At 40.7% G+C, this 22,089-nt stretch overlaps 1 long non-coding RNA gene across 1 annotated transcript; it reads left to right on the top strand.

The window, feature by feature from the left end:
• The first annotated feature begins 5,870 nt into the window (after window positions 1-5,870).
• Gm52035 lies at window positions 5,871-21,628 on the top strand. Its single transcript, XR_003950562.1, has 3 exons — window positions 5,871-6,016; window positions 17,105-17,182; window positions 21,326-21,628. It is a non-coding gene; the product is annotated as a predicted gene, 52035 (long non-coding RNA).
• Window positions 21,629-22,089: the final 461 nt, after the last annotated feature.

The following is a 22,089-nucleotide window of genomic DNA, read 5'->3' as shown; positions in this document are numbered from 1 at the left end:
AGAGGTATGAGAGAAAAACATTGAATCCAGACATATACGCACATATGGTACAATATGTTATATGGTAATATATATATGCACATACATGGTATAAACTTTGTTAAGAGATTTATTAACGTCACAGATAGTAAAATAGGAAGGCAGAGGTATCAGTCCTACTACTAGACAAAACAACTGTTTTCTTTTAAAGGTTTCCAAAGGAAGGGAAAGTCCTTTGAACAGGAAGGCAAGAGTCAAGTCAATATGTAACTTATGCTAGAATAATGGGGGTTACAGAAACACTGTTTAGGAGAGAATGACTTGATTAATATGTGACTGCACCCACACTGCTTTGGGTCAGTCGTGATAACACATGCCTTTAATGCCAGTGCTCAGTGGGCAGAGACAGGCATACTGTGAGTTTGAGGCCACCCTGATTTTACAGAGCAAACTCAAGGCCAGTTAAGGCTACATAGCAATAGTGTAACTTAATAAAACTGCCAGGATCCATCTAGGAAAGGCTAATTCTAGCAAGTGGCCCTCCTGGAGGTAAGCCACCATCTTTGTATGGTCTTCAATGAGTGAACTTGGAGAGGCAAGACCCCAAGAGACTTCACCCTAGGATTGCTTTGCAGCAGCTGATATGCCTTTCTTGTCACTATTATCTTAAGGATTCCTGGGCATTAGCCCAACCAATAAGCAGATTTCCTGCAGATCAACATAAAGATGAACTTTCATGAATTAGTGTTGTTTAGATGAATTAATGATTTTATAGAATTCCTGATTGATTCAAATAATTTTAGGAAGAAATTTTTAAGATATGATTTTAGTTGTTCTGCTATAAAAATGTAATAAAGCTAGAATCAAGAATAGAATGTGTCCTTCTGGTCTGAGTCAGTGTCCTGAGCAGACCTTGGACTCCACTCTGCACCAAATCTCACAATACCCAGAGGAAGGTGGACTTCCAGGTACTCTGACACTTATCATAGGCAAGGAGGCCACAACATCCACCCCAACACCGTAAGTAACTAGGACCCCGTGGGATCCAGGGATGCAGGAACCCCTGGCCAGCAAGTGGCACTGGTTCCTTCCAGTCAGAGCCAGTTCCCCAAGCAGACTTTGAACAGTAGCTCTGCAACAAGTCCCACAAAACCCAAGGGAAGCTCAATTCCCAGGTGCTCTAACACACCCAAGACCATAGGATCAGAGGATCAGAGGATCTCAGGAGCTTTGTCACAACAGGATTTCAGGATTCCAGAGGCAGCTTGACTCCCAGGAGCTCTTAAACCCAGGACCTCAGGATCACAGGATCAAAGAGATAGCTGGACTCTGAGGAGTTCTGAGACAACCAAGATAACAATAGGGACAGGCTCCAGTCAGAGACTGTGAGTGCAGGTAACACTAGAGATAACCAGATGCTAAGAGGTAAGTTAAGAACATAAGCAACAGACACCAAGGTTACTTGGCATCATCAGAACCCAGTTCTCCCACCATAGCAAATCCCGGATACCCCATCACAACATGAAAAGCAAGATTCAGGTTTAAAATTACATCTCATGATGACGATAGAGGACTTTTTAAAAGATAAATAACTTACTTAAAGAAATACAGGAGAGCACAGGTAAACAAGTAGAAGCCCTTAAAGAGGAAACACAAAAATCCCGTAAAGAAGTACAAGCAAACACAAGCAACAGGTGAAGGAATTTAATAAAACCATCCACCAGGCAATGGCGGCACACTCCTTTAATCCCAGCACTTTGCAGGCAGAGGCAGGCAGATCTTTGAGTTCTAGGCCAGCCTGGTCTACAGAGTGAGTTCTAGAACAGCCAGGGCTACACAGAGAAACCCTGTCTCAAAAAAAAACAAAAACAAAAACAAAAAACAAACAAACAAAAAACAAACAAACAAAACAAAACAAACAAACACCAAACCATCCGGGATCTAAAAATGGAACTAGAAACAATAAAGAAATCATAAAGGGAGAATAGAATGGAAATAGAAAACCTAGGAAAGAGATCAGGAGTCATAGATGCAAGCATCACCAACAGAATACAAGAGATAGAAGAGAGAACCTCAGGTGCAGATGATACCATAGAAAACATTGACACAACAATCAAAGAAAATGCAAAATGCAAAAAGCTCCTAACCTAAAACATCCATGAAATCCAGGACACAATGAGAAGACTAAACCTAAGGATACTAGGCATAGAAGAGAGAAAAGATTCCCAACTTAAAGGGCAAGTAAATATCTTCAACAAAATTATAGAAGAAAACTTCCCTAACCTAAAGAAAGAGATGCCCATGAGCATACAAGAAGCCTACAGAACTCCAAATAGTTTGGACCAGAAAAGAAATTCCTCCTGTCACCTAATAGTCAAAACACCAAATGCACAAAACAAAGAAAGAATATTAAAAGCAGTAAGGGAAAAAGGTCAAGTAACATATAAAGTCAGACCTACCAGAATTACACTGGACTTCTCACCAGAGACTATAAAAGCCAGAAGATCCTGGACAGATGTCATACAGGCCTTAAGAGAACATAAATGGCAGCCCAGGCTACTATATCCAGTAAAACTCTCAATTACCATAGATGGAGAAACCAAGCTATTCTATGACAAAAACAAATTTACACAATATCTTTCCACAAATCCAGCCCTACAAAGCATAGTAGATGGACAACTCCAATACAAGGAGAAAAACTGTGCCCTAGAAAAAGCAAGAAAGTAATCTTCTTCCATTAAACACAAAAGAAGTTGGCCACACAAGCATAAGTCAACCTCTAATAACAAAAATAACAGCAACAATCACTTTTTAAAAATATATCTTAACATCATTGGACTCAATTCTCCAATAAAAAGACATAGGCTAACAGAATTGACACATAAACAGAACCCAGCATTTTGCTGCATACAGGAAACACACCTCAGTGTCAAAGACAGAAACCTCAGAATAAAGGGCTAAAAAACAATTTTCCAATCACATGGTCACAAGAAACAAGCTGGATTAGCCATTCCAATACCGAATAAAATCAACGTTCAACCAAAACTTATCAAAAAGGATAAGGAAGGACACTTCATACTCATCAAAGGAAAAAAATCTACCAAGAATAACTCTCAATTCTGAACACCTATACTCCAAATGCAAAGGCATGTGCATTCATAAAGGAATTTTTACTAAAGCTCAAAGCAAACATTGCACTGTGGGAGACTTCAACACCCCACTCTCAGCAATGGACAGATCATGGAAATAGAAACTAAACAGAGACACAGTGAAACAAACAGAAGTTATGAACCAAATGGATTTAACAGATATCTATAGATCATTTTATTCTGAAACAAAAGAATGTACCTTTTTCTCAGCACCTCATGTTACCTTGTCAAAAATTGATCATATAATTGGTCACAAAACAGGCATCAACAAATACAAGAAGATTGAAATAATACCATGCATCCTATCAAATCACCAAGGATTAAGGTGGGTCTTCAATAACAACAAAAACAATGGAAAGCCAACATACACATGGAAACTAAGTACTGCTCTTCTCGATAACTTAGTCAAGTAAGAAATAAAGAAATCAAAGACTTTTTAGAGTTTAATAAAAACGAAGAGGCATCATATCAAAACTTATGGGACACAGTGAAAGCAGTGCTAAGAAGAGAACTCATAGTTCTAAGTGCCTCCAAAATGAAACTGGAGAGAGCATACACCAGCAGCTTAACAGCACACTTGAAAGCTCTAGAACAAAAGAAGCAAATTCATCCAAGAGGAGTAGATGGCGAGAAATAATCAAACTCAGGGCTGAAATCAACCAAGTGGAAACAAAAAAGAACTATTCAAAGAAACAACCAAACCAGGAGCTGGTTCTTTGAGAAAATCAACAAAATAGATAAACCAAGACTACATACAGGGCACAGGGACTGTATTCAAAAGAACAAAATCAGAAATGTAAAGGAACATATAACAACAGAATCTGAGGAAATCCAAAAAAAAAAAATCATTAGATCCTACTACAAAACCCTAAACTCAAAACAAAACAAAACAAAACAAAACAAAACAAAAAACAAAAACTAAAACGTAATACCTGGATGAAATGCACAATTTTCTAGACAGATACCAGGTACCAAAGTTAAATCAGGACCATACTAATGCTCTAAACAGTCCCCAATCTCCTAAAGAAATAGAAACAGTCATTAATAGTCATTAACAGTCTCCCAACCCAAAAAAAAAATCCCAACTCTTCTCAAACTATTCCACAAAATAGAAACAGAAGATACTCTACCCAATTCGTTCTATGAAGCCATAATTACTCTGATACCTAAACCACATAAAGACCCAACAAAGAAAGAGAACTTCAGACTAATTTCCCTTATGAATATCAATTAAAAATTAATCAATAAAATTCTTGCAAAATGAATCCAAGAAAACATCAAAACCATCATCCACCATGATCAAGTAGGCTTCATCCCAGGGAAGCAGGGATGGTTCAACACATGGAAATCCATCAACGTAATTCACTATATAAAGAAACTCAAAGAAAAAAAAAACACATGATCATCTCATTAGAGGCTGAGAAAACATTTGACAGAATCCAACACTCATTCATGATAAAAGTCTTAGAAAGATCAGGGATTCAAGGCCCATATCTAAACATAATAAAAAGCAATATACAGCAAACCGGTAGCTAACTTCAAACTGAATGGAGAGAAACTAGAAGCAAACCCACTAAAATCAGGGACTAGACAAGGCTGCCCACTCTCTCCCTACCTGTTCAATATAGTACTTGAAGTACTTGAAGTCCTAGCCAGAGCAATTAAACAACAAAAGGAGATCACAGGAATACAAATTGGAAAGGAAGAAGTCAAAATATCACTATTTGCAGATGATATGATAGCATACACAAGTGATCCCAAAAAATTCCACCAGAAAATGCCTGAACCTGATAAACAACTGCAGTGAAGTACCTGGATATAAAAGTAACTCAAATAATTCAGTGTTTTTTTTTCCTCTACACAAAGGATAAACAGGTTGAGAAAGAAATTAGGGAAACAACACCCTTCACAATATTCACAAATAATATAAAATACTGTGGGGTGACTCTATCTAAGATTGTTTTGATGTTCATATTTTGGACAATCAATATATGACCATAAGGATTTCTCATCATCTCAGCTTCAAAACAAGTCAAGTAACGAATTCATTTGCTAGAAGTGAAGAAGCATACCACTTGGTCTATCAAATCTACTCTTCTCATACATACCTGCTCAGTCAAGGACCACATCTCTAAGCCCTTTTTGCTCCTAGATATATATGAAGTGACTCAGTTCCCAGCTGTGGAGTGTGACAGTAAGTAACATGTGTGCCTTCCAGGCATGGGCTCTGCCATGTGCTTTCTTTTTCTGAAGTGGCCACAACTCATGGTGGGATAGTGACTCAGGTTCATCCGGGCAGATAAGGAAACTGAAGAACCAAACTGCATCCACTATGCTTACGTCATCTTATAGTAAAGGCAAACCAGGTGCGTGCTTGTTCATGACTAAACTTCTATTTTTCAAGGATTGGGCTATGCCCTACCTATAACCTTAACTACAAATTGTTCTGTATCTCCTGCTCCAGAAATGGCAATAATGCCTTTGTTTCAGGAGATAATTATGACTAACTTGTTATGCTTATGTTCTGCTCCTGTAACCCTGCCTATTTTGTAAGCCAAATCCCTTACTTGGAAACCTCCTACCCCTGAAATACAAAACCTTGTCTTTCTCATGTCCAGGGTTTCTCTCCAAAATGCTGATATAGAATGAAACAGTTAGCTGATCAGAGCCAGTGAACCTCTCAAATAAAGCTTGTTTTAATTAAATAATCACGGATTTGGTCTTTCTCCTTACAATTTTCAGGTTTAAAAGAAACATTCTGGAACATGGCAGATCACCATCAGGAATTCAATCTGAATCTTTTGGAATCCTGTCGTACAGAGGCAGGCCAGCCTAGGCTGAGGATCATATGAGATTGTACATCCATCATCCTTAAACCACTGCACTTGGTGAGTTTTTGTCACAATAGATAAGCTTTCCTATTACATAATATTCCAAGGTTCTACTAAATTAGACAAAGATATGGCTCATCCTTTAGTTTTCTGTTCTAGGGGCTCTCTAAGTTTCCAGGACATGCTGGTGTGAATTACACAGACACAAACTTACACTATGATACTCCTTAGGGGCTTAAGGATAATCTAGATTTTGACATGGGCCTATAGCCAAATTGCGTCTATGGGGAATTTGTTCTATTTTCCCCAGAGTCTCTTATACGCGTTCTCGCGACCGGCCAGGAAAGACGCAACAAACCGGAATCTTCTGCGGCAAAAGCTTTATTGCTTACATCTTCAGGAGCAAGAGAGCAAGAGCAAGAGAGAGAATGGCAAAACCCCGTCCCTTTTAAGGAGAATTATCCTCCGCCTAGGACGTGTCACTCCCTGATTGGCTGCAGCCCATCGGCCGAGTTGTTGTCACGGGGAAGGCAGAGCACATGGAGTGGAGAACTACCCTTGGCACATGCGCAGATTATTTGTTTACCACTTAGAACACAAGATGTCAGCGCCATCTTGTAATGGCGAATGTGAGGGCGGCTCCCCACATATCCCCCTTTCCTTTTAATAAGAGCAATAGGCCACCCATATTAATGAGAGTAGAGATAGAGGTCAAATCCCCAGTGTGCAGATAAAGGAGCCATACACATAACCTCCTCCCAGGCTCATCACCCAGAGGGGTCCTGGTCTGGTCCCGTGTCGTTTTTCCTGGGGAGAAGGACACTTGGACACTCAACCTTCTTGAAAGATGACATGTCTCCCTAGAATAGGCTCATATGTGCCGCAGAGCCCTTCTACTGCAGTGCTTAGCCGTGTAACTCTCTCAGGCTGCTGAAGCACACTCACTCTATCCCGTGTAAAGAGACTAGCCTCGTGGGGTGCAAGAGCTGAATGGCCAGCGACCTATTGCTTAAGCATAGAACACCATATGTCAGGGGAAGCACCATGTTCTAGAGCTGCAAGCGCCTGGGCAATAATCACCTTGTCTCTCCTAGTTTGGGCCTTAAGCTTACAGACCAACCAGAGAAGCAACACTAATCCACAGCAAAGTATATCTCCAAATAATCCCACCCCCACCCATTCTTTAAAGAAGGAAAATGCTGAGGAGATCCAATTGGGTAATCCTTTGATCAGGGACAGGTCCAAGCGTGTGGAGTTGACCTGAATGATGGCAAGTCTCAATTCCCGAAGGGTCTGTTCAAATTTAGCCGTCCAATTCTGTAACATATACTGAGAAAGACTTTTTGACAAATTAGCTGCCCTAGTAAATTTCTCATACTGAATGGAAGTAACGGACAATCCCGGAAACTTTTATTCACATCTCAGCTGAGCTATTTGCCATAATACATCTAGTTGTTCCTGGACAAGATCTATGCGTTGATTAACTAGCATGAGACCTCCCTGTATATTGACATTAGCTGAGGCCTGTTTATCTATGGCTGTGGTCACCGAGGCTGACAATGTGTTAATGGTGTCAGTCGTCTGGACCTGTCCAGACAGATCCAAGGCTGTCTGAATCAAGGCCAAACCCAGTTCCTTGTTAGTGATAAAAAAGGCGGGGGAATACTTGAGCATTATACATCACCGGCATTGGGAGTGGAAATGTCGACATTATCTCCCAACGCTGCTCTCTCTTTGTTATTGTCGCCCTGGACATCACCAAGACGAGGGACATCAGTATTCCCTTGGTCAGTCTGGATTTTTCGGGTGAGTCTTTCTGGTATCCAAAATGGGTTGTCTTCATTCTGTGGAAAAACACAAACAGCTCCCCGAGATCTGATTAAGATAGGATCCGGGCCATACCATTTATTATCAAGGACATTTTTCCATTTAACCATCTCATTGGGCCTATCTGGCTCTGAACAATGACGTTCAGCCGCAGTATGGCCATGAGCATCAAGATTTAAAAAATTGAGTGTAAAGAGTGCCATAGACACAGACACTCTTGGTACTCGGGGTAGAGCCTCGACTCCCCCTTTCTGTTTTAATAGATAGGATTTGAGGGTGCGATGCGCACGCTCAACAATATCCTGTCCTTGAGGGTTGTATGGAAGTCCAGTCAGGTGGGTCACGTCCATCTGACGGCAGAACTGTTGGAATTTTTGAGATGTATAAGCTGGTCCATTATCAGTCTTAAGGAGTTTGGGTTTCCCCCAAGCACTCTAGGCCTCAAGGCAATGTTGAATCACATGTGAGGCTTTTTCTTCGGTTAAAGGAGAGGCAAACATGATGCCAGAACAGGTGTCAATAGAGACATGTAAATATTGATTTCTCTCAAATGAGGAAATATGTGTGACATCCATTTGCCAGACCTGTAATGGCCTGACACCACGAGGGTTTACCCCTACATGAGGAGTAGATAAAATTTGACAACAATCTAAAGGCATTATTAAGTAATCAGAATCATTTCTAGTAGAACCAATCCCTCTGGCAGCTCGAGGAATATCAGAGGAAGGAAAACAGCCATGTAGGCTTGGCAAAATTATTAGTTGAGCTATTCTGTCCCCTTGTGATATAGAAAAGACAACTTGAGGACAAGAACAGAGAACCTGAAGTTCCCCTTTATAATCTTGATCTACAACTCCAGGGTGGACAATAAGACCTTGTAGGCTGCAAGAGCCTGCCTCTGTCTCCCAAGTGCTGGGATTAAAGGCATGCGCCACCACTGCTTGGCTCCTTTAAAGACCGGAAATGTCTGTTGCATTTTCCTTTGTTCCTCTCTGGGAATGAACGAGTCTGCGCATTGCCTCTCTGTTTATTGCCTCTCTGCGTAGGGCTGGCACATTACGCAGGGCGGGGGCTCCGCATAGGGCGGAGTGCACTATGACCTTGAAGCCAACTGCCCGGAGGCCGAGCAGCATGCTGGCCCTCGCCAGCCGCCTTTGGCTTTTTCTTTAACTGATTAGCTAGCATTTTATCTGGCTGGTACCCTTTTCTCTCATAACGAGCTGCTTTCTCCTCCAAGTCTGTTTCTTTAGAGGAGAATTTTTCATCTGATTTAGAGCTACTAAGAGCTGGCTCCTTGAGCTCATCTAGTGATGAGTATAGGCTCCTTCTCCTAGAAACCTCCGCTGATTGATCTTTTTTCTTTTCTTTTTCCTTCTCCTTCCTTTTAATCTTTCCCCAGGTATTCTTCTCTGACCTAAACTTTTCCTCGGGTTCAAGACCCTTGGAAAGGCCTGTATACTTATTTTGTGCACCATATTTCTTCTTTGCTCCTACTCTCTCTGCCCGCTTTACTTCTGATAGATTGTCCTGAATTTCATCCAGAATTTTCAGCCCTGCCTTAACCACTTGATAACATGTGAAAAGGAACAAAAAGGCTCCTAACACTGGAGAAAGTTCAAGGCCAAACATACCTTGTAAAGTTGTTTCTCACTTTACTTTTGATGGACTGTCTTGAATTTCGTTAGAAAGTTCAAGGCCAGACGTACCTTGTAAAGCTATTTCCCACTTTACTTCTGATAGACTGTCTTGAATTTCATTAGAAAGTTCAAGGCCAGACGTACCTTGTAAAGCTATTTCCCACTTTACTTCTGATAGACTGTCTTGAATTTCATTAGAAAGTTCAAGGCCAGACTTACCTTGTAAAGCTATACTTACGTGTACCCCTGTTCCCCAGCTGAAGAGTTTTAAATCCACGCAGTTGAATCCTTCTCAACAGTCTGTGTTGCGGGAACACTTCATTACCACCGTTCCTCAGCTGAAGAGTTCTGAATCCAGGCTGGATCCTTCTCAACAGTCTGTTTTACAGGAACACTTTATTACCACCGTTCCCCAGCTGAAGAGTTCTGAATCTACGCCGGATCCTTCTCAACAGTCTGTTTTACGGGAACTTTTATGACCGTGACCCGCAGTTCTGGTTCCGGAATGAGGGATCTTCCTTGCGCCGGTGGTGGTAACTCCCATCCTGGGTTTTCTCGTCCCGGGTTTTGGCACCATCTCTTACACGTGTTCTCACGACCAGCCAGGAAAGACGCAACAAACCGGAATCTTCTGCGGCAAAAGCTTTATTGCTTACATCTTCAGGAGCAAGACAGCAAGAGCAAGAGAGAGAATGGCAAAACCCCGTCCCTTTTAAGGAGAATTATCCTCCGCCTAGGACGTGTCACTCCCTGATTGGCTGCAGCCCATCGGCCGAGTTGTTGTCATGGGGAAGGCAGAGCACATGGAGTGGAGAACTACCCTTGGCACATGCGCAGATTATTTGTTTACCACTTAGAACACAAGATATCCGCGCCATCTTGTAATGGCGAATGTGAGGGCGGCTCCCCACACCAGAGGATGTCCCTTAATGTCAGAAAAGACTTTGTATCCATCTAAGAGTGTTAAAGAACCTTATTCTCAATTACAATAGCAGCAGGCGGGCACAAAAAGCTGTGGTCCCCATTATTAACCCCTGTGTTTGTCCTGTCTTGCTAGCAGAAGCTGGTTTTATTCAGGATCTATATGCTCATATGCTGTTGCTGAGTAACAAAATACTGCAAACCTTATGGCATAAAATAGCCATTATATGATTATGTTCATGGATTTCAGAGCTAGAGTTCAGATCAAGTACACCAGAATGACTTGTCTGTGTGGAGCTTCATCTTGAAGGAAAGAAATGGGAGAGGCTGTAATCACCTAAGAGTTTCTTTTTAAAAAAAATGCTTGTTTTATTTAACTTTCCAAATAGTTGGTACATTCACATGGTTAAAAAACCCAATATACACTAATACCACAATGTCTTCCCAGTTTCCCATAGTGCACACACATGTCCTCTGTCCCTGGCTTTTTGTATTTCCATCCACACTCTCCTTTTAAAAAAAATGCCAACATATATACATATAAAGCCTTATTTCTCTATTTGCTCTTATTTTACTTGGAGTAATACCACATACAGACCATCTGCTTTTTATCACCTAATTATTGCAGTAGCCATGTACCACCAGAGAGATAGCCTTTTCACTTTATTGGTTGCTTGGTATCCTTACTATGGCTATGCCAGTATTTAGTTGAGTGGTACCATTCTTGAGCATTTGAGTTGTTTCTAGACCTTGTCCACATATCATGTCACATTTGTATATGTACATTTCTAAGCAAGTGTTCAAAGGTGAAAGACCACACACACTTGTAGGTTTGAGAGGTACTGACTTGGACTCTGACCTAAGAGTTTCTAACTTGGTACAAATAGTACCTTGGATACTCAAAAGCTGGGCTTATCAGAATCTACTGACTAGGGTACATGTTCTTCCAAGTGGCTTCAAGAGAGCCACACTTATCAGTCTTCATAAAGATGACATCCTAGTGATAAAGCAGAAGGAGAATGCTGTTGTATCACTGCCTCAGAACCCAGGCAGCATCGCTGTCTCTGTGTCCTAATTATCAAAGCAGTCACCCGCCTGCCAGATGAATAGAGCAGTAATACAAACCATTCCTTCTCATGGAAGGAGTCTCAGAAAGGATGCTGTACTGCCATCAAGCTGCCATGCCAGCCCTCATGTGAAGGAGCTATGTTCCAGTCAAGGAGGTGGCTAAACAATTGCTATAGTCTAGATATGGTTTGAGTGTGTCTCTCAAAGAGTCATATATACAATGGTTGTTTGAATATTTTATCACTCTCAGCTAACATTTCACTTAGAAGTTGTATTTAGGAAAAATATAGGAAATATTCCTAATATCTTCCGTATAACCATTCAGGAATTGTTTAACAATAAAGGCACTCTCCAACTGGAATAAGGTAAAACTCCTTGAAATTAGGAAATCCATGAACACAAAATAGTTTTGAGAAAAGCTGGCTGGATCCAGATACAGAAAATACATCACCAGAAACATCTGTTCTTTCCCTTAGCTCTCCCTTTCTTTTTTTTTTAATGAGGTATTTATTTCATTTACATTTCCAATGCTATCCCAAAAGTCCCCCACCCACTCCCCCACCCACTCCCCCACCCATGCACCCCCACTTCTTGGCCCTGGCATTCCCCTGTACTGAGGCAGATAAAGTTTGCACGACCAATGGGCCTCTCTTTCCACTGTTGGTCAACTAGGCCATCTTCTGATACATATGCAGCTAGAGACACAAGCTCCGGGGGGGTACTGGGTAGTTCATATTGTTGTTCCACCTATAGAGTTGCAGATCCCTTTAGCTCCTTGGGTACTTTCTCTAGCTCCTCCATTGGGGGCCCTGTGATCCATCCAATAGCTGACTGTGAGCATCCACTTCTGTGTTTGCTAGGCCCCAGCATAGTCTCACAAGATACAGTTATATCTGGGTCCTTTAAGCAAAATCTTGCTAGTGTATGCAATGGTGTCAGCGTTTGGAAGCTGATTATGGGGTGGATCCCTGGATATGTCAGTCTCTAGATGGTCCATCCTTTTGTCTCAGCTCCAAACTTTGTCTTTGTAACTCCTTCCATGGGTTTTTTTGTTCCCAATTCTAAGAAGGGGCAAAGTGTCCACACTTTGGTCGTCGTTCTTCTTGAGTTTCATGTGTTTTGCAAATTGTATCTTATATCTTGGGTATTCTAAGTTTCTGGGCTAATATCCACTTATCAGTGAGTGCCTATCAAGTGACTTCTTTTGTGATTGGGTTACCTCACTCAGGATGATGCCCTCCAGGTCCATCCATTTGCCTAGGAATTTCATAAATTCATTCTTTTTAATAGCTGAGTAGTACTCCATTGTGTAAATGTACCACATTTTCTGTATCCATTCCTCTGTTGAGGGGCATCTGGGTTCTTTCCAGGTTCTGGCTATTATAAATAAGGCTGCTATGAACATAGTGGAGCATTTGTCCTTATTGCCAGTTGGAACATCTTCTGTGTTTATGCCCAGGAGAGCTATTGCTGGATCCTCCAGTAGTACTATGTCCAATTTTCTGAGGAACCGCCAGACTGATTTCCAGAGTGGTTGTACAAGCTTACAATTCCACCAACAATGGAGGAGGGTTCCTCTTTCTCCACATCCTCGCCAGCATCTGCTGTCACCTGAATTTTTCATCTTAGCCATTCTGACTGGTGTGAGGTGGAATCTCAGGGTTGTTTTGATTTGCATTTCCCTGATGATTAAGGATACTGAACATTATTTCAGGTGCTTCTCAGTTATTCGGTATTCCTCAGGTGAGAATTCTTTGTTTAGCTCTGAGCACCATTTTTTAATGGGGTTATTTGATTTCCTGGAGTCCACCTTCTTGAGTTCCTTATATATATTGGATATCAGTCCCCTATCTGATTTAGGATAGGTAAAGATCCTTTCCCAATCTGTTGGTGGTCTTTTTGTCTTATTGACGGTGTCTTTTGCCTTGCAAAAGCTTTGCAATTTTACGAGGTCCCATTTGTCGATTCTCAATCTTAAAGCACAAGCCATTGCTGTTCTATTCAGGAATTTTTCCCCTGTGCCCATATCTTTGAGGCTTTTCCCTACTTTCTCCTCTATAAGTTTCACTGTCTCTGGTTTTATGTAGAGTTCCTTAATCCACTTAGACTTGACCTTAGTACAAGGAGATAGGAATGGATCAATTTGCATTCTTTGTGTCAGCACCATTTGTTGAAAATGCTGTCTTTTTTTGGATATTTTTAGCTCCCTTGTCAAAGGATATACCTTCTTCTCAGCACCTCATGGTACCTTCTCCAAACTTGACCATATGATTGGTCACAAAACAAGCCTCAACAAATACAAAAATATTGAAATTGTCCCATGCATCCTATCAGACCACCATGGACTAAGGCTGATCTTTAATAATAATAAAACGCCAACATTCACGTGGAAGCTCTCCCTTTCTTAGATCGTTTCATTCTGAGTCTCTGTGCCCATAAAAACTAAGGGCTTTCTAACAACATACAGTTGAATGTAGCCAATGGAAATATATTGTTATATTATTTAAGACCAGCAAAAATCACAGGACCAACCTTACTCACTTGGACATGTGACAAAATTTGGATTATGTGCCTATGCTTTTTTAAGGACAATGAATATTGGACCCTCCTGGGGCTTCTGGCCAGGAGAGTTGGTCTCCATCATTGTACTTGAGGTAATAATAAATAAAGGATCCAGTTAGTGAATACTAGACATTCAATGTACAAGTTTCTAGCTTTACCATTCTGAGCACTGTGTTAACTGCATTCAACTGATTCTTCATCCATAGACTTTATAAATACGTTTTGAATTTCTAAAACAACTTTCTATTTTTTACTTAGCATTTTCTATTATTGCATATCTGCTATATTTGTGTACCCTATAAATATACCATGTATTTACATAATATATAAGTAATATATGCACATATATAAGTATATTGTACATAAACATATTAGTATATATTTAAAATGTAGATACAAAAGCCTTACCCTATGCAAGAACATCTAGAGTACACTCCTCTGTGATAATCCTGTGGCCCTGACATTATGAGGAGAAAAAAAGTATTTCAATCATATGTTTGGAACATTAGGTTAAAGAGATTTTTCTTCTTTTTAAAGCTTTTTATTGTAAAATATACAAAAACACTGGGAGTGTAATACAAAAGAACACCCACATATTCAGCACTGAATTGCCACAGTTGTTGGCATTTGCTGTGTTTGCTTTTGTGTTCATGTCATTGACAGGGATAAGCTGAAGAGCTCTTGCAGGCATCACAAGCTCATCTCATTACACTTTGCCTCTGCCTCTGAGCACACAACTGCTAACACATTCTTACATAACTCCAAAAGCATGATCTTGCTTAAGGAAATTAGCAAAAAGATTTTCCTAATAACTGTTACTTTTTACTGATTCTTTGTGAGTTTCACATCATGTACCCCAGTTCCACTCATCTCCCCATCCTCTCTTATCTGCCCTTGCAACTCCCTCCAAAAGAAAATAAAAACCAAAATAAACAAACAAAATAAAGCATAGAAAACATCTCGTGGAATCTGTGGTGTGTCAGTGTGTCCCACAGAATAACACTCTGTTCACATATCTTCACTTGCAAATGTTCATTGCAGTGAAATCATTGGTATGGTTTGAAGCCTCTGGCTTCTGTGATACCATCAATACTGGATTCTCACAATTATCCTGTAGTTGTTCTATGTTGTGGAGATCCTGGAGCTTGGGGTCTGCAGGACTGGCCCTTTCAAGAACTCCAGCAGTTCAGTTTGGATCTGGGTCTGGATGGTAGCTGAGCTGGTCAGCCTGCCATCTCTCGCACATGTACACCATCAGGGCAAACTTTCCATCACTGCCCCAGTTAGATCACCCATTGACACAGCTGGCAAAACATGGGACCATCTCACCTGAGTGAGCACACCTTTACTGTGCTGCCCAGAAGAGGTACAGGGCCAGCTCTCCATAGTGCTGTAGTCACTGAAGACAAAGTCATCTCTGCACAGCCACTGGATATCTGTATGGTCTCTGGAAGCAGCCCAGACCAGGGACATCTATATAGTCTTCAGTGGTGAAATGAGCCAAGGACATGGACACTGATCCCTGCTGCTGTATGGCCACAGACTCAGATATATGCCAGCACAGGCTGGGACTCCACCATAGAGGCAGGGCAGGCCACTCCTCTCCACCATCTTGTCTCCAGCTTCACCTCTCTTCATAACACTCAAACTGTTCTACCTCTCCTTCTCTCACATCTGTTGACCACATTCTCGCACATTGTAGTGGCTCCTGTTGCAGGTGACCCATGAGACTGGTTGGTGGCCTCTGGGTGTCTTCCACTCTCAAGCCATGACTAATAACTTTTATACTCAGTTCACAGACACATGTTCTCTGTTGTCAGTATAGCTTGAATTTCTTTCCTTTGAACTCAAATTTAATTGCAATCCATCCACTTAATTATACTGTTTTGTTAAAAAAATCTTTAGATCTCTTTCAAAAAATGATGCTGTGTATTTAAAGTAACTAGCTATCTTGTGAGTCTTCTAAAAATCCTTCTTTTTTATTGACCTAATGTGTGTGTGTGTGTGTGTGTGTGTGTGTGTGTGTGTGTGTGTGTGTATGTGTTTGTAAATAGACACTTATACAGTGTGCCACAGACCATCTGTGGAGAACAGAGGACATCTTTTAGGAGTTAGCTCTCTCCTTTCACCATGTAAGTTGAAGATACAGAATTCATGTCATCAGGCTTCACAATAAACACTTACCCAATAATCCATCTCACCAACCCAATGCTAAAACGTTAGCTATTGCCTTGGCATGGGCATACCAGACAAGTCATTTAGTAAACAGTGGGAATAGTCTATAAAACATATAGAAATATCCTACTAAGAACTACATTTATTTAAAATTCATCTTCTCTTTAGGCCAAACCCAAAAGGAAAAGAGACAGTGAATCTGATCTCTTGAAACTAAATTATTACTTTTACAGATTTTACAAAGATATTCTACCACTATTATTTCTATTTCTTCCCTCTCTACCTCCATTTTAAACAATTCAGTCCTCAAACCAGAAGATGAGAAAAAGCCAGGTGGATACTATCCTAGCTGGGGACCTGGGGTAGAGAACCACAGTGTCTCATAGTAGCCTGATTGGGTAGATGACAATGTCGTTGTACAATGAGGCAAACTAATGAGGCGAGAAAAGACAAAGAGCTCAAAGCTTATCTCTGTTAGCCAACCAGGAGGAAATATCAGACAAACTCAAATTGAGAGGCATTAAAACCGTCAATATTGTTGAACATAGTAGCTCACACCTCTCATCTCAGTACTTAAGAGGCAGAGGTATGAGATCAGTTCTCATCTCAAAAAGCAGAGAGAGAAAGAAGTCATCCGTGTCAGAAATGTTAAGAAAACACTGAGGAATTTGTGTTGCTGGAAAATCAGGCTTCCCTTTCAGGGTTTCTAGTTTTACTAATAAAAGACTTTTAAACTAGATTTAGAAGTTGCTTAGGCTTGTGACCAGTGTCTGAAAATAACCTGGAAGAAAGAAAAGAAAAAGCTACTATCTTTTGAATTAGAACTTGGGAAGGGGCAGGTTTAACAGTACTGTGGCAGAAACTAACCACGCAGGCTCATGGAGAGGGACTTGTGGGAAGTAAAAGCATATTCTTTTCATTAAATACGTAATTATTCCTTTCACCTTCTTATCAGATTTTCAGTGGGGCGAGCCTCTGGACAGGTGATGAGCAGGCACACCCAGTTGGATTAACTTTAACAGAAGAGACAAACGTAAGTAGTGTCTTAACCTTCAAAGCAGATTACAATCCAATGTTTCTGCCCAAGGCCAAATGTAGAACTCAGAATTCATTCTTTTGACTGTGAGAAAATAGTTTTCCCTTGCTGAGCCTCAACAAAGTCCCAATATCTCTCCCTCTTCATATGGTATTTTAAATCTTGAGGGGCAGTTGTGATATTTTCCTTTCTAGTGTTACCAGGGAAATAGAAGATAGACTGAAACTGTCCATGAGAGAGGGTGTCCATCTTCAATGGCCTCCAAGATTGTTAATCCCTTTAACACTCTCCCTAAGAGCTGAAACTGAAATGATTTAAGAGATGGGTTGAAATTGGAGTATAGAAGGTTTGAGGGATGATGCTGGGCCTTGGAAGGTGGTCATGAGAACTCAGGTAGTTGGAATTAGGTTGCAGCAGGAGCATCTGAGTGTATATGGACTGTGAACAGAAGGAGATAAAATTAAGCTTGCAGCTGAATACACAGGTTGCAACTATAACATCACTACTAAGAGTCTAACAGCTACAACTCTTTCCCACCCCAAAAACCCTGAGATCCAACTGCAAGGCTGCTCACCAAAAGGAGTGGGCATCTGGCTCTCACTCACATTTAGCTTCCAGGAAGCTGTGTGAAAGTAGATGAAAAATTTAAAAACAAGCAAACAAACAAACAGACTTAGAACTAGAACACCCAGATACCACTTTGGGCATTTCTGGCTTCTAGTCAATACAGAACAAAGAACATACCTGACGAAGAACAAGAATAGAACTGTGTGTTTTCAAGGTCTCTGCCTGGCTGATTCATTAATTTAATCTTAAGGAACCCAAAGAAACATGGCATCTAAATATAGTCTTGGTTCTGAACTGGGTTTCAGAATTAGATGATAGGAAGGAATCCTAGCTAACTTCCTGATTTTATGATGTAGAAAGTATCTTTGTGTTCAGGAACTGCACTCTAAACCCTAGGGACTGATGAGGCCTCGGAACGGGAACTCTACCCTGGAAAGGTTCCAGGCATGGAGGAAACTGGAAACCTAAGTTCTATTAACATCACTACTTCTAATAACAGCACATGCTACTCTACCCACTGTTGTCTAAAAGTCCAGCGTACTGAAAGACAGCCTTTCTATAGTCTCAATTTAGCTGTGTCTGGTCTCCAAGGTCTTTGTCTTTTTGGTCTTTCTTCATTTGCTGAGAGTGTAGATGGCAGGCATTCTGGGCACTGCTGGTCAGGAAGCAGCAGCTTATATTTAGAGGCCCTTTACTGGAACTCCTTAGCTTTGTGTGCATTTGCTAAACCAGGCTTGGTACTGAAAACTTGCTACAGACCCAGTGCAAAACCCCTGGTGAACTCCTGTGTTTCACCATCTCCTATTGTGAACTGTGTATTGATTGCTGAATGTTAGGTCACAAATTTTACCAGAAACAACAAAATATGTTTCACCTGCTCACTTCTAGGCTGTTAGCAAGACTCTTTAAATGCATGTTTAACCGCCCCAATTAAGATGTTTATGATTAAATGAAGCTTTCGTTGTTCTCTTTCCTTCTATTCTCAACTGGTTCTCTCAGACAGAAAAGAAAGTTGATATGGTTTTACCAAAGTGCAACAGAAATAAAAATAATGATATCTACAAGATGCTCTCAGTAGCTAAAAGATGAAGGACAGTTACCCAAGGGTATTTCCGGAAACAGATCTGAACAAAACTGGTTTTGGCTTAACTGTGAGGATGATGTCAAGGGACAAAGGAGTCTTCTCATGAGCAGTCAGAGAGTATTCTTAACTCCAGCAATGAAAGCACAGAATGTGCAATGTGCCTGCTAAAGGAAGCCTGCTAAGAATTGGCACTCAGAATTTTTATTGGAATCCATAAATTTGTACTTTTTTGTCCCCTCTGTCTCCTTATGTAACAATATTGACTTTCTCCAGGCTTATGGTAGAGACCTAGGTATTCTTAGCATAATGTCTCTTTACATAGGTGACCAGAGATGACTGTCCCTAAAAAAGTTCATCTTGCTAGCTTCACCCTTGGCTGATGTTTTGGAAGTTGCCAAGCTGAAAATTAATATTTTAATTTTGAAAATTATGGAATTGGATATAAATAAGAGATATCAGATTAGACTATGCCAAATTACAATCATAAACAACCCCAACTTTTCGGTTCCTGTGGTTATCACTCCACTGTCAATTTGATTAGACTGAGAAGTGCCTACCAGATTAGTAGAGTCTACCTACAAGAAAGTCTCTAAGAAAGAGTTCTGAAATCCTGGGATCATACTGGTAGGACCTAAAGAGTTGATGAACTCCTTGATGACACCATACTAAGAGACCTTGTTGGGAAATGGGTGAAAAAAGCATGTACCTGCCGTGTGCACTTTATTGTTACTCCTCACTGAATTCCCCTCCTCTCTGATTGCCGTCTGCCAAATACTAAGGAACAACCTCCATAACACAGGCTTAGGGTCCACACCTCTGGTGGCCATGCACCATGCACTGCACCTTCTGAAATCAGAGCTAAAAGAGAGCCTTCCTTCCTCCCGTCTTTCCTCCTCCTTCTCTCCATCCTTCCCTTCCTTCTTTCCTTCTTTCCCTTCTTCCTCCCTTCTTCCCTTCCTTCCTCCCTTTCTCACTATGTTGTTCTGTTGAATATTTTGTCAGAACAGGCAGAAAACTAACCAATCTGGTCCCTCAATACAACAAAAGTTTATTTTTCATCAAAATCACATGCCTTTTGAAGTTTGATGGGAGTTGGTGAATTGTGGTATGAGGCAGAAATGGAGAAGCATGCAATCTTTGTTACCTAGGTTACTTGGGGACTCAGGTTGGTGGGGTTCCTAAATCTGTAGTGTCTGTCCTTCATTCTTGTGACAGGTAAAGGGGAAACTGCTAGGGTCTCCTAAAATAAGCTTTTCTCTTTTGGTCTAGGGATGCACACTGCATTTTCAGTCACAACTGTATGATTAGCTTGTAAGCAGGGTTGTAAGTTTGTGAGATTTTGAGTGAATACCACTGTTTCTGCCATGGTACCCGGGGGAAAATGTGAAGTGTGAGGAAAAGATAATGGTTTGGGAATCACAGTAGATATGATGCATTGAAGTATACTGTGCAGTTTTGAAGGAGAATCCCCCCCCTCATATATTTGAGTACTTGGTACCTGGTTGTTGGAACTACTTGGGAAGGATTAGGAATTGTGGTGTTGATGGATGTGTGTCACTGGAGGAATGGAGTGAGCTTTGAGGTTTCAAAAGACTTATGAGATTTCTAGTGTCCCCTCCCTGTCTCTGTCTCCTACTCTCAGATCAAGATAATGAGCTTTCAACCTCCTGCCTCCACCCCTTTGCTCCTGCATCGTGAACTTTCACCCTCTAAAACTAAACCAAATTAAATGTGTTCATTTATAACCTGGCTTGGTCTTGGTGTTTTATACAGAATAGAAAAGTAACACAGTAAGACAGATATCCTTATTTTTTGTGCATCTGCGTGGTTTGCATCAATAGTTTGTTTTGAGTTAGTAGGAAATTCAGACTGGTGAATATTTTTCAAATCTCCCTGTAGTAGGAGGTAGTAGAGTAGCAATCAACCTCCACCGGCTCACAAAACTACTGATGATAGCGTTTAAATTATCTAAGGGGAGGGGTGTGGTACCTGGAAAATCAGCTTAAAAGCTGCCTGCTCCTCAGTACAGAGGGTTTGGACTCCCCAAAGTTCAGAAGAGATCCTTGAAACTGCCCCAGAATACAGGATACAGAGGAAAAGCCACTGTGTTCTGATTTCACAAGCACCACTGGGTGTCACTAGTAGACTAAACTTAGAAATTCTAGTGAGTAACAACCACAAAAGAAAAAAAATACCCCACAAAGATGGGAAAAAATGTAAATCATGCCCAAGAAGTAGAAAGTGCCTCAAGATGGCCATAGGCAGCACTTAGATGGGGCAGTAGGAGCTGCGAGTTCTACTCAGCTGTAAAGACTTTTACCCAGACTTAAGGGTGCGCTACTACCTACTGGATATGGTGGTGCATACATGACTTTGTGTGCTCACCTGGACAGTAGAGAGAGGTGATTTATTCTATTACCCATTACAGCTTTCCCATCACTTAATATTAATACTTTCATAAAGATAAAGAAAAGTTTCTCTTTATATAGGTGTGTTTACTGGAGTGTGGAGTTGCAAACAGACTGAAGGACAATGGATCTAAAATATATATCCTTTTAAAATGTCAGATTGTGGACTGATGAGATGGCTCAGTGGTTAAGGACACTCACAGATCCTCTAGGGAATCTGGGTACAATTCCTAACATCCACATGGAAGCTCCCAACATCTTTAACTACAGTCCCAAGGAATTAAATGTCCTCTTTTGACCTCCTCAGGAATCAGGAATACATATAGTGCACTGACATGCATGTAAACAAAAGACTCATACAGATAAAATGAATTAAAAAAATAAAGATGTCAGATTAGGCTAAGCAAAAAAAAAAAACAAAAAAAAACAAAAACAAAAACAAAAACATTTCTAAATGAAATTCTTGTTTAATCATTTGGTGACACAAGCTATATCTGTGCTGTGCTCCATGTGTCACAAACAGAGACAGGGCCTGGAGAGAGCATTTTCTAGGAGCTTGTGCAGAGGACTCAGGTTCAATCCTCAGCACACATATGGTAGCTTACAAACACTTTTAATTCTAGTTTCAGAGGCTCTAATGCCCTCTTCTGACCTCTGACGGTGCCTACATGCCTATGGGTCACATATATATGTATATATACATACAGGTACACAAACAGACCCATAAAATAAATATTTTTAGAAATCAAGACTGCTTATAGATATAGCAAATATTATTTCAGTCTTTAATACTTTTTAAAGTGATACTTACCCTGTGTTTGATCAATGACGAAAAGGAACATTGT

This window comes from Mus musculus, chromosome 13 (assembly GCF_000001635.26).
Source record: "Mus musculus strain C57BL/6J chromosome 13, GRCm38.p6 C57BL/6J".
In the NCBI taxonomy this organism is placed as follows: Eukaryota; Metazoa; Chordata; class Mammalia; order Rodentia; family Muridae; genus Mus; species Mus musculus.
This window is presented reverse-complemented; position numbering and strand designations above follow the sequence as displayed.